Source organism: Manis pentadactyla, chromosome 1 (assembly GCF_030020395.1).
Source record: "Manis pentadactyla isolate mManPen7 chromosome 1, mManPen7.hap1, whole genome shotgun sequence".
NCBI classification, from domain to species: Eukaryota; Metazoa; Chordata; class Mammalia; order Pholidota; family Manidae; genus Manis; species Manis pentadactyla.
Genome location: NC_080019.1, coordinates 196862695 through 196875352, shown reverse-complemented (window position 1 = coordinate 196875352; position 12658 = coordinate 196862695). Strand labels below are relative to the sequence as shown.

At 44.5% G+C, this 12658-nt stretch overlaps 1 protein-coding gene across 15 annotated transcripts in view; it reads right to left on the bottom strand.

Moving 5' to 3' along the window:
* PCBP3 (poly(rC) binding protein 3) overlaps positions 1 to 12658 on the bottom strand; it is a 291192-nt gene that overhangs the window by 223957 nt on the left and 54577 nt on the right. The gene's annotated exons all lie outside the window — the stretch shown is intronic.

The following is a 12658-nucleotide window of genomic DNA, read 5'->3' as shown; positions in this document are numbered from 1 at the left end:
CAATAAATGGGTTTTAAACTTTATTTCTCCCTTTGACTGATTACAGTTTCAGTGGTATTTTGCCCTGGGATTTCCTCTCCCCAGAGTTGCAGGCATGGACCCACAAGGCATGTTTGTGCCAACCAATGTGGGGCAGAACTGGACATGCAGTCTACAGAGTGGTAGTCCTGACAGATGGGAAGCAAGAACAATGTCAGGACAAGTTTGGTGGTAGTTTAGCTAGAGAAACAGTGTACTGGGGGATGCCTGGAGACCCAGAACATACAGCTCAGCGGTTTGCTTGGACTCTATCTGAAAGATAATAGGATGCCAAGGGCAACTTCAGAGCAGTGGTAGCATGTTGAAATCGGGAATTATATTATTGTTGGAATGGTTTCCTAAAGTCTAGATAATACAATTATCCACATCACCCACGTGGTGCTAGGAGATGACTTGTGGATCTCACTGCAAAGGTGGCAAATTTCTGATGTAATCACACACACAAGCAGACATCACTAAAAATCCATCATCGTAACTAGCACATAAACGTACAGCCTGGAAACAGCTGAACCTAATAAGATGCTGACCACAAACCAATGTTTATACTGTCAATGGAAAACTCAGAGATGATTCATTTGGACAAGAAAAGTTTACATGAAAGAGAGACAAGAGAGTCAGTCTTTAGAAACGACTTGCCAAAGGAAAAACAGCAAGATGAAAATGTTGGGAATTTAGGAAACTACAAATTAAAACCATGAGCTACAACTACACACCTATTAGAAATGTTAAAAATCAAAAAGCTGACAACACTAAATACTGACAAGGATGCAGAGCAGCAGGAACTCACTCTTAGCATTTCTAGTGGGAAAGGAAAATGGCCACAGCCACTCCAGGAGACAGTTTGGTTTCTTAAAAAACTAAAAACAGTCTTCCCACATGATCCAGCAAGTGTGCTCCCTGGTATTTGCCCGAATAGTTGAAAACTTTATGTCCAAAGACCTGCACACAAATGCTTACAGCAGCTTTATTCATAGCCACCAAAAACTGGAGGCAACCAAAATATTCTTCAATAGGTGAATGGATAAATTTTGGTATATTCATACAATGGAATATTATTCAGCAATAAAAAGAAATAAGCTATCAAGCCACAAGAAAAAAAAGATGAATCTTAAATACATGTTGCTAAGTGAAAGAAGCCAGTCTGAAAAAGCTACCTCCTGTATGATTCCAACTAGAAGACATTCTGGAAAAGGTGGACCCATAGAAATGATAAACAGATCATTGGCTGACTTAGGGAAGGGGCTAAATAGGTGAAGCCCAGGGGATTTTTTGGGCAGTGAAACTATTTTGTGTCATACTGTAATGGTGACTACATGACATTAAACATTTGTCAAAAGCCACAGAACTTTACACACAAAAAAGTAAACCACACGAAATTTTTTTAACTTATTCAGGTTGTCAGGTGGAATCCAGGATGGGATGTGGACTACAATGGACAAACCTAACTGTATTACAAATGTATGTAACAAGCTCTCTGAAGAGGGTGGGGAGAAAGGTGCTCGGCCTTTTTCAGCTGATCTAGAGACAAGAAGGGTCCTATGAGTCAAGGCGAAGGAGCTACAAGCACTGGACCCCGGCTGATGGAGTTGTGTCCTGGGATGTGAGTGAGCCATCCTGCTACGTACCCTGCTACTGCCATACGTGATTCCTAGAACTGAACGATTAAGCAGCTGGAAGACGGGACAGCCAGGGGTCTCACTGTTGGAGGGGAGGTTACACACCAGCAGGGGGTGCTAGGATGTCCATGTGAAGATGGAGGGCGTCAGTGTGAACTCATGTCTAGCTGAAGGCAGGTGAGGATGGCTACATGAAGTGTTTGTGGATACATGTGTGTGCACAGGCCAACGCATACACACACATCTCCCCTGCTTTCAACCAAGAGTGCCTAGGAGCAGCGACACACACACTATTGCCAGATAATGATTCTCAGTAAAAAGAACCTGGCTCCTGATTCTGGGACAGGGCAGGATTTACACAAAATGAGCCTGGGGCATCCTGTAGCACCAGAAAGGAAAAAAGGGCTTGGAAATCAAAACAGAACAAAGTAAACATACATATGCAATGGGGGGCACAGCAAAGGGACACAGGAGCCAGCTGAGAGGACTCCACTGACCTGAGCTGGAACAATGAGAAACAAAAAAGTGGCACAGGTCTATCAACCAGAGTATTAACTGACCTCCCACGAGTCTGTACTGATACCAAAGGACTGAAAAAAAAATGGGAGAGAACAGACAGATCTCCATGTAGACAGTTCTAAACCATTTCTGCGGCTGCTCTGTCCTTAGGAAGGGGAGCGTACCTCCATGGTCTTCCTCCTGAAAACCTATACCCCAATTCTAATCATCAGAAAACATCAGACAAATTTCAATAGAGGGACATTCTACAAAACCTGACCAACCTTCCTCGAAACTGTCAAGGTCATTAAAAATAAGGCAAGTCTAAGAAACTGTCGCAGCCAAGAACAGCCTAAGGAGATGCAACAACTGCCATGTGGTGTCCTGAAGGGATTCCAGGAAAGAAAAAGAACATTAGGATGAACTAAGGGAATCTAAGTATGAACTCTACTTAATAATAATGTATTGACATTAGTCCATTGGTTACAGCAAATGTACTGTAAAAAGCTTATTTTTAAAGAAAACCAGCAGTTGAAGGAAAAAAAGACCAAGGTCACCAGTTCTCACTAGTCTATTCATGGTGGGAAAACTGCAACTTCCTCACAGCATTGTCAAATTCAGAAAGCATATCCTATCTTCAAACAGCAATGTTGCAGAAGCCGGAATAAAGTGAAGGTGTTTCTGCTAGAAGGTCCAAGTTTACAGAAAAGGCTTAAGATCTTGTCATTTGGGGCACCATATAACTTGTAGCATGTATAAGATGCAAAGTGTTTCCCTCCAACTAAGGTGTGTAATCTGCTGAGCCATACGAAAGCCAAACAGTGTCAGGTTTGCCTTAATACTTTTACTACACTGAATATTAAGCATAGGATGCTCACTATTCTAGAAGGCAGGCCCTCGATTTCAGGTATGATATTATTCTTTTCTACCTGCTGTCACTGTCTTAGGAACAATCCCCTTTGCTGAGTGCCTCCCCTGCACATTTCATATACACTTCTCTCCTCACAACTCAGCAAGACAGGGACTAATACTTCCATTTTCCAGATGCGGAAACTGGGGCCCAGAAAGGCTTAGTGGTTTCTCTTTGAACTCCTGCCCGCTGGGCAGCTTCTTTCCCATGCCCAGTCCTCCTCCAGGCCCTCTGGCCTCTCTGCACATGGTCAGCAGAACCATAGGGTGGCCTGCCAGCAAGGCCCTCCCCCACCACTATGATAAGGCTCTCTGGTCAAACGGACCTGTTTGTGAATGGTGCAAATGTTCCTGAGGAAACAAAGGATTCTTCCTACATGGTGAAAGACCAGGAGTCATCTTGAATCTGCGCCCTTGAAACAGAGCCAGGGTCTAAAAGCTTTTACGGAACCACATGCATCACAGTCATCAATATGCCATTAGATCCTGGACATTAATTCTCTAAAAGTATCTCTGAACCTTTGAAAAGATTAACCCATTACTGTATTAGGCTATAGCTGTTGGCTTTTCTTTTTGGCCTTAAATGAGACACTAATTTTGTTTTTCCATCTCCATTAGGGTTTCATAGATAAAGCTGTTTTTCAAGCCATTCTGTCTACTTTATTTCCCAAATATTAGGATGATCCCACTTTAGCTTCCAAAAGTTCAATGGCTCCCTAACTCGAGCAGCAAACCAGTGGTATTCCCCCTCCCTGGCTTCTTAATCAACACGGGGTCCCTGGAAGGCAAAGGGAGTCAGAGACCAAGGGGGGACACAGGGTCCCAAAAGTCTCTCAGGAGAACTGGACAGAGTTTTTAGAAGTCATCCAACCCAACTGGCAACAGAGAGACCCCAGGCACCCATCCTCCCATTGCCACCTCCCCCCACTGGGTGGCCTGGCCTCTGCAGAACACCTTCTGGTGGGGCCCCACACTCACTCTCAGTTCCTCACAGTTCAGGTGATCCTGAGAATGCTCCTTTCACACAGAGCCAGTCTTATCCTCTTTCCACATATGAGCCCTTCAGAGAGCACTCATTCAAAACCCCTCAGGGAGGGGCATGGGGCAAGTGCCAAACCCTCCTCCTAGAGACATTCTTTTCCAAGCGGAGCAAGCTGCCTCGGTCTTGGGGTTACTCACTGGAGAAGCAGGACCTAGCTCTGCAGCCGGAGAAGCCTGGACTGAGTCCCACACACTGACCAGCAGAGCAACCTTGGGCAAGTTTTCTGACTTCCAAATCTCAGTGTCTTCCTCACCTGCGCACAGCCAGCTTCCCGGCCGGGGCTGCATGAGCAGGCCAGCAGGCAGCATGGGTGAGGGCTCGGCACTCTGGCCTCGCAGATGGCTTACTGCACCACTTTTGACACCCCACTGCCTGCTCACTCCAGTGCCAGCCCCTCTCTGACTCCCACTGCAGGAGGATGACAACAGGCAAGCAGCACACAGTGAAGCAGGACTATCACCTCCATTATTCGGATGCCATGCTCCTAATAAAACAGCTGCCCTCTGAAATCCATATGATCACACCTCAGAGAACGATGTGTAATGGCCCAGAGCCTCTCAACACAGGGCCAGAGCAGCTCACTGGGAATGCAAATTCACAGGCCTCAAACATACTAGATTGGAATTGGCATTTTTAAAAATCAATGCTTCATGTGCATATTAAAGTTTGAGAAGCACTGCCCTAGATCCCAAGAGACAAAAAGTATTTCAATTCCAGGGTTTCTATTCAGGAATATTTCAGAATAGAAAGCACTCTTTCCTTCCCACTCCTGCTATTAATAACAAGTATGCACATTCAGTCAGCATCAAGAGTAAACAGAGGCAGGCAAAAAGGGCCTAGATATAAAAATTATAAAAAAGGAAAAAATTAGTGTGCTGACAAGTCTCATACCCAAGGGACTTTCTGTCACCTTTTTACCAATCTCCCCTCTCTAAGTACTTTCTCTCTGTTTGATCAAAGCTTGCAGAGATAAATATTGATTTTTTAAATAAACAATTAACCAATTCCTAGATGTGAGTCCCACTGAGAACCAGAACAGAATCCAACTGAAGGAGAGAGAACAGGAACTCACTGGAGTTTTCTGACACCTTCAGAGAGCTGTGAGCTCATCGCTGCCTGTCCACATGAACCAGCGCTGTCCCCTGGGCCCAGGCTGCAGGAAAGGTCCACCCATACCACTGGGATCAGTGCTGACTGAACAGCACCTGCAGTTAAGCCAAACCTTTGCTTGTTCTAGAGCATTTTTTGCAGGTGGTGGGGGAAGGGTGTGGAAAAGCCAGCACCTGTAGAAACAAGGAACTCTCATCACACACACTTAACAGCCTGGCTGGGCATACAAGCAATATGCAATAGAATGGATACACTGGCTCCTAGACACTGTGAGGCCGACCTCGCAGCTGTGAGGACCTGAGTGCTGCTGTGGCTCACATGTGCAGTTAAGAGAAGCATGTGGATATGCTGGGGAGGAAGGATATGCTGGGACTCATCACGACTGCCATCTGCAGTAATGAGGTAGGTTTTCCCAAATCCAACAGTACTAACGTGGTGGCTCAAGTGCCCACTTGACCACTGGTGTTGTGAATGGTGGAGGGGCCTCTAAGACAGGGGGAGGCCCTTCCCAGCCGGGGCTCACAACATAAATGCACAGGAACAAAAGCAATGTTCAGTCCCAAGGCTGGACCTGCTGTGCCCCACCCACCTCCAAGTGGGACGAATCAGGCAGCCTGAGGCCAAACCAGCCCTTTATCTCCACCTCCTGGGCTTATGGTGGGGGGTCAGCAGAGTATGGCCCACCATCCATTTTCATGCTGCCTAAGAGCTAAGCATGGTTTTTATGGTTTTAAAAGGCTGAGGGAAAAAAAAGCATGACAGAGACCACATGTGGCCCACAAACCTAAAACACTCAATATCGAACCTTTCCAGAAAACACCTGCAGAATCCTGGCTTGTGGTGACCACAGGTCCACACTTGCAGGCACTGTCTGCCATCACCACAGCCAGGAGCTCTTAAGTGCCCTGAAAGGGTGAAACCAGGTGGAAAGGTGCTCAGCCATCCTAAATCTAAAGCCCTGGACTGATGGGCTCCCTAAGGTGTATCGAAAGGCTCTGGGACTAAGTGCCATCAGCAATATCCTTGCTCTGCCCCACGGCACCCAGTGACCATGGAAAGGACAGCAGAACAAAATGATTCACATTCAGGAAGCAAGTCTAGAACCACGGTGCCTGGACAGCAAAAACCAGGGCTAACAAGAAGGGCCACTCTCCACACCAGGCCCAGGCAACCCCACAGACAGACTGTGCAATCAGCTCACCAAGACCAGAAGGAGAGGCATACTTCCCTAAGACAGCCTGTGGAGGCTGACTGAAGGGCGTTAACCAGACTCACAGAAGCTAAAGGCAAGTGGTATTTGGTTATCTCCAAAACCAAATGTCATGATGTATTCAGCAGACAAGAGTGCTCTGTGTCATAGACCTGCACTGTATCACATCCCTCTGTAGGTCATCTGGCTCACAAAATTGATTTAGGAGAGATTATTCAATTCCATTTTACATTTTCATGTTTGGGAGCTCTGCCAGCAGCAACTTCTGTTCTTCTAGAGGTCAGGAAGCTATGGACCAGGCATATCTCCTGCTGTTGTAAATGGAACTCCATATTCCGTTTATGAATTTCCTGTCAATCTTCAAATTACTTCAAATGTGATTGCCCTTCATTTGGACAGTGTTTTATGTCTCCATGTCTACCTTCCTCCCATATCAGATTACGCCTTGGCTGCAGACAAGCTGTCCCTTGGAGCCCCTCGGGGCGCCTGTGTCAGAGGGCGGACAGGGCCAGGCGGGACCCTGCCGCCTCTGGCTTGCAGCAAGGTGGCCGGCCACAGCAAACACAAACTAGGAGATGCTGGCGTCATACGAGAATCCAGCTCTCGCCCCCTCTCCCCACCACCCACCGTCACGGGCCCTTCTTCTTTTCTGAGGGAACACCTGAGCAACCCCTGCTGCCTCCTCTTACCGCGGTAGGGACTTGCCTGCCCTTCTCCCGGCCACTCCACACCTCTGACACCTGGACTCTCTGGGTTCCCTGCCCCATGACCAATGGAATGGGGTCCTCCCACCTCCTGACATCAGAAGGCCCAGCCTCAGCCCTGGGCCCCTGTCTCTCTGCACACCTTTCAGAAGCCCCATCCCTCCATCTCAATGCACATCAGCTTCCACGTCTTCCCACACACAACGCCCTGGTCCTCTCTCCCAAACCCGACTCACAGCAGTGGTCTGTTTCCACCTCCAGTGAGACAGATCCAAGCAGCAGGTACCTCCAGAGACCTCCAGTGGCCCAGAGGGCTTCCCAATATCTGACCACGAGATGCCACCTTTCCAGGCCATCCAGCCAAAAATCCCTCTCAACACCTCTCCCTTCCACATACACTTTTATGTCTATGAACAAGCCCTGTGAGCTCTACCATCCAACCACACCCAGACTCCAGCCATTTTACATCCTCAGCACCCCAAGGCACACTACCATCACCTCCCCCTGGGTCGTTCCCCCTGGAATGACCACCTAATGGGTTCCTTCTATCCTTGCCCCTGATGCAGCAGGCCAGGTCATCCTGTAAGAGCCTAAACGCATTCACATCACTGCTCTGCTCAAAACCCTGCAATGGCTTCCTATATTTCTTGCAGAAGGAAAGCCAAATTCTCCCATGGGCTACAAGACTGAACAAGACCTGCTCACCCCCACTCCCTCACCACCACTGCCCGTGGCCCAGCCACCACCAGCTCACAGCCATCATCCGCCCAGCCCCCACTCTGCCCCCCACCCCAGCCTCCCCTGCTGCCCTGGCATCTGCTCCCGTGTCCTCGCCTCCAGGATGTCTTCCCTAGATATCCACTTGTCTAACCCTCTCACCTGCTCTGAACCTGCCCTCAGATGTCACCTGCTCAACCAGGGCAGCCCACCCTTTGGCAGCGCTCCCCACCCCCTCTACCCTACCTCTACCCTCCTCTGGCACAACATGCTCCTGCATTCTGGTGGCTGGTCGCTGTGTCTGTCTTCCCCACAGAGTGTAAGGCTCTGTGACAAGGGGCTCCTACATGCTCTGTCCACTAACAGTGCCCAAGTGCCTATAACAGGGCCTGGCACCTGCTACATACTCCATAAATTTGAATTTAAAAATTGTTGGCCTCAAAGCCTGAGTTTCCTGGAAACCAAAGTAAAAGGGGAGTAAAATGAGTTTCAGCTTTGACTGTGTGCCTGGTGTATGAGGAACAGCAAGGATGCCACTGTGGTTAAACCAGGTCAGCTGGGATGAGTGGCAGGAAGGGAGGTGGGGAGCAGGCAGTGTAGACTGAGTCATGTGAAGCTCAAACCGCTTTGCTTAGGCTATGAGGGGCACTGGGAGACTTGGGAAAGTTTTTGACAGAGAGATGCATGATCTAACCTGTATTTTTTAAACATTTGATTTCAGGATAACTATAGATTCACGTGCAATTGTAGGGATAAGAACATATTATCTGTGTACCTTTAACCATATTTCCCTCAATGGTGATATCTTGCAAAACTACAGGACATTATCACAGCCAAGATATTGACATTGATACTGTCAAGATATAGAACATGTCTATCCCCATAAGGACCCCTCATGCTTCTCGATTGTAGCCACAACCCTCCCCACTACCATCCCCTTAACCCCTGGCAACCACCAATCTGGTCTTCATTTCTGTAATTTTCTCATTTCACTGTATAAATGGAATCATACAGTATGTATGTATGAGAATTGAGAAATTATTAAGACTATTATAATACCAATATCATGTCGATAGTTCCATCCTTTTATTGCTGCATAATATTTCAATGCATGGATGTGCCACAATTTGTTTAACCATTCCCCCATTGAAGAACACCTGGGTTGTTTCCAGTTTGGGGCTATTTCAAATAAATCTACTGTGAATATTTGTGAGGAGCTTTTGTGTGAATATAGGTTTCACTTCTCTGGGCTAAATGACCAGGAGTTTGTATTGCTGGGCTGTGTGGTAGTTGCAAGTTTGGTTTTATAAGAAACTGCCAAACTGTTGTCCAGAGAAGACTGCACCATTTTACATTCCCACCAGTGATGTGTGAAAGATGCAGTTCCTCCACAGCCTCACCAGAACTTGCTATTATCACTATTTTTTTTTATCATAGCCACTCTGACGTGTGTGTAGTGATACCTCATTGTGTTTTTAATCTGCATTTCCTGAATGGCTAGTGATGTTGAGTTTCTTTTCATGTGTTTATTTGCAATCTGTGTCTTCTCTTTGGTGAAGAATCCCTTCGTGTCTTTTGCACAGATTCTAGGTGGACTGTTTTTTTTTTAACTGTTGAGTTTTCATAGTCCTTCATATATTCCATTACCAATCTTTTCTCAGATCTGTGATTTGTAAATATTTCTAAGTCTATAGATTGTCTTTTCATCCTCCTTAAAGGTTCTTTTGCAGAGAAAAAGGCTTTAATTTTGATGAAGCCTAATTTATCAATTTCCTTCTTGTAGATGATGTTTGCCGCCAAGTCTGAGAACTCTTTGCCCAGCTCTTCCTCTAAAATGTAGACATTTGTCTTATTTCTTAAGTTTCTAAGTTTTATAATTTTGCATTTAAATTTCAGTGTGTGATACATCTTGAGGTAAATTTTGTACTAGGTGTCAGACTTAATTAAGTTTCCCTTTTGCCTTTTGATGTCTACTTGCTCCAGCACCATTTGTTGGAAAGGCTATCCTTCCTCCATTGAAATGCTTTTGCAATTCTCAAAATCACTTAATAATTTCTCAGAAGTTACTCAGGCATATATTGCTGTGATTCTCTATACTATGTCCTACACCGAGTTCCCTATCCTGTTCCACTGACCTATGTCTATCCTTCTGACAACAGCACACAGCCTTGATCGCTATGGCTATAAAATCTTGAAACTATGCAGACTGATTCCTCTCCCTTTGTTCTTCCTTTTCAAGACTGTTTTAGCTATTCTAGTTCTTTGTTTTCCATATTTATTTTAGAATCAGCTCGTATATATCTACAAAACTTTGGCTGTGACTCTTATAGAAATGGCATTAAATCTGTGTTATCATTTGGGGAAAATTGATATCATTTTACTATGTTGAATTCTCTAATCCATGAACGTGATATGTCTGTCCACTACATAGATCTTTGATTTCTTTCATCAGAATTTTACAGTTTCAGCATTAAAAAAGTCCTCTAAATGTTTTGCTAGACTTATACCTACATATTTATTTGTTTATTGCAGGGATTGTATTTTTTATTTTGGTGTCCATATGTTGATTGATAGCATGTAAAAATAAAACTGATTTTTGTGAGTTTATCTTATATTGTACAGCCTTGCCAAACTCACTTATTTTCTAGTTTGTTTTTGTTTTTGCAGATTCCTTGGAATTTTCTATATGATCATGCCACCTGCAGAAAAGGTCAATTTTATTTCATCATTTCTCATCTGTAAGCCTTCATTTTCTTCCCTTGTCTTTCTGGACAGCCTAGAACTTCCATCACCATGTGGAAAAGGACAGGCATCTTTGTCCTGTTTCTGGTCTTAGGAGAAAATCTTTCAATCTTCCATTATTAAGTATGTTAGCTGTAGGCTTCTGTAGATGCTGTTCATCAAGATGGGCAACTTCTCCTCTATTTCTAGTATTCTGAGACTTTTTCAGATGTCAGGTTTTGTCAAATACTTCATTAAATTGACTGATATGACAATTAGAATTTTTCCTCTTTAGCTCATTAATATGGTATATTATATGAACTGATTTTCAAATATTGAACCAGCCTTGCATCCCTGGAATAAACTCCACTTAGTTATGGTGCACAATTCTATGTATATATTGCTGAGTTCTGTTTGGTAATATTTTGCTAAGGATTTTTGCATCTATATTCATGAAGGATATGAGTCCTTTTTTTAAATGTCTTTTCCTGTCTTTAATATATCAAGGTAATACTAATTTATAAAAGGAATTGGGAAGCAGTCTCTTCTATCTTCTGGAAAATAGAGTAACCAAAATTAAAAATTCAATGGATAGGCTCCAGAGCATAATGGACGAGTCAGAGGAAAGACTCAGTGAAATGGAAGACAGACAACAGACATTACCCAGTCTAAACAACAGAGAGAAAACAGATTGAAAACAAAAATGAACAGAGGCTCAGAAACTTGTGGGACTATGGCAAAAGAGCTAATAATCAGCCATCACCATCCCAGAAGAAGAAAAATAAAGCACAGGCAAAAAAGTACTTGAGGTAACAATGGCTAAATATTTCTGTACTTTTTGTCTAGAATAGAGCAGCTATTGTCAAAAAGTTTTCTTTTATAAGGCTGTCTCTTTCCTGATCCTTTGGCTAGAAGGAACAGGCTTCCTTTACGGTTTTTATTAAGAGCCCACTGGTATTCATGGGTTGCCAGCTTCTCAAGTTCTAGCCTGGGACATACACAGTAAATGGAACACTCAAAGAATTCACAACCATGTCATTCCTTGGGTCCTGAGATCCCTCACTGGTCTGCCTTCTTCTCACTGTCTTTTAGAGTCTACCTTTGTTTTATATATAATGTCCAGAATCTTTAGTTGTACTTAGTGATAGGAATTGGAAAAATCATATCAACTCCATCTTCCCAGAAGGGGAAGGAAACCTGGATTTTCAGAAAGATCATTCTCACTGCTATGGGGATGATCACCTACAATTGGGCAAAAACTAAGGCAAGGGGACCCATTAAAAGGGCTAATAAAAATATCCAGATGGAAGATAATGGTGGCTTCAGGGCCAGAGGAGGAGGTAAGGAGTAGTTAAACCCTAAATGTATTGTGAAGAAAGTGCACGCAGAATTTGCAGTTATATTAGACATAGAATATGAGAGAAAACAAGGAGTCAAAGATGATTCGCAGAGTTTCAGCCTGACAAGTGAGAGCTGGAGTTGCCACCAACTGACACAGAACAGCTGAGGAAGAAGCAACCAGGAGCTAGAATGATGACTGAGTTGTTTTCCAAATGTGAAGTAAGAGATGGCCACCATACAGCCAAATTGAGGTGTCAGGTAGGTAGATGAAGTATGAGCCTGGGCTTCAAGCTGGAAAGATATATTAAGATTCATCAGGACATAGATAAGTATTAAAAGCCATGAAAGCATTGTAAGGTCACTGAGTGAATGAGATAGAAAGAGAAGAATACCAAGGACATAAGCCCAGGTTCTCCCATGAGGACTGAGAAGTGGGAAGAAGCCAACAAAAACATACTGAGAAGAAGCAATCAGGGAGCTAAGAGAAAAGCTAAGCTAGAGGCATGTCCTACTAAAGAAAGTGCTCTGAGGAGGAAGGAGCAATGACTGGATTCAGATGCTGTTGATAGGTCCAGAAGATGCACAGAGTCTCGACCACGGGATTTAGCAAACTCAAAGAGGTCTTTGGTGATTCTGACAAAGCTGTTTTCATGAAGTAACAAAACAAAATCCAGATGCAGTAGGCTCAAAAAAGAATCAGAAGGAATCATAGACCTGAAACTTAGTCACTAATTTCACCTATAATGTGGAT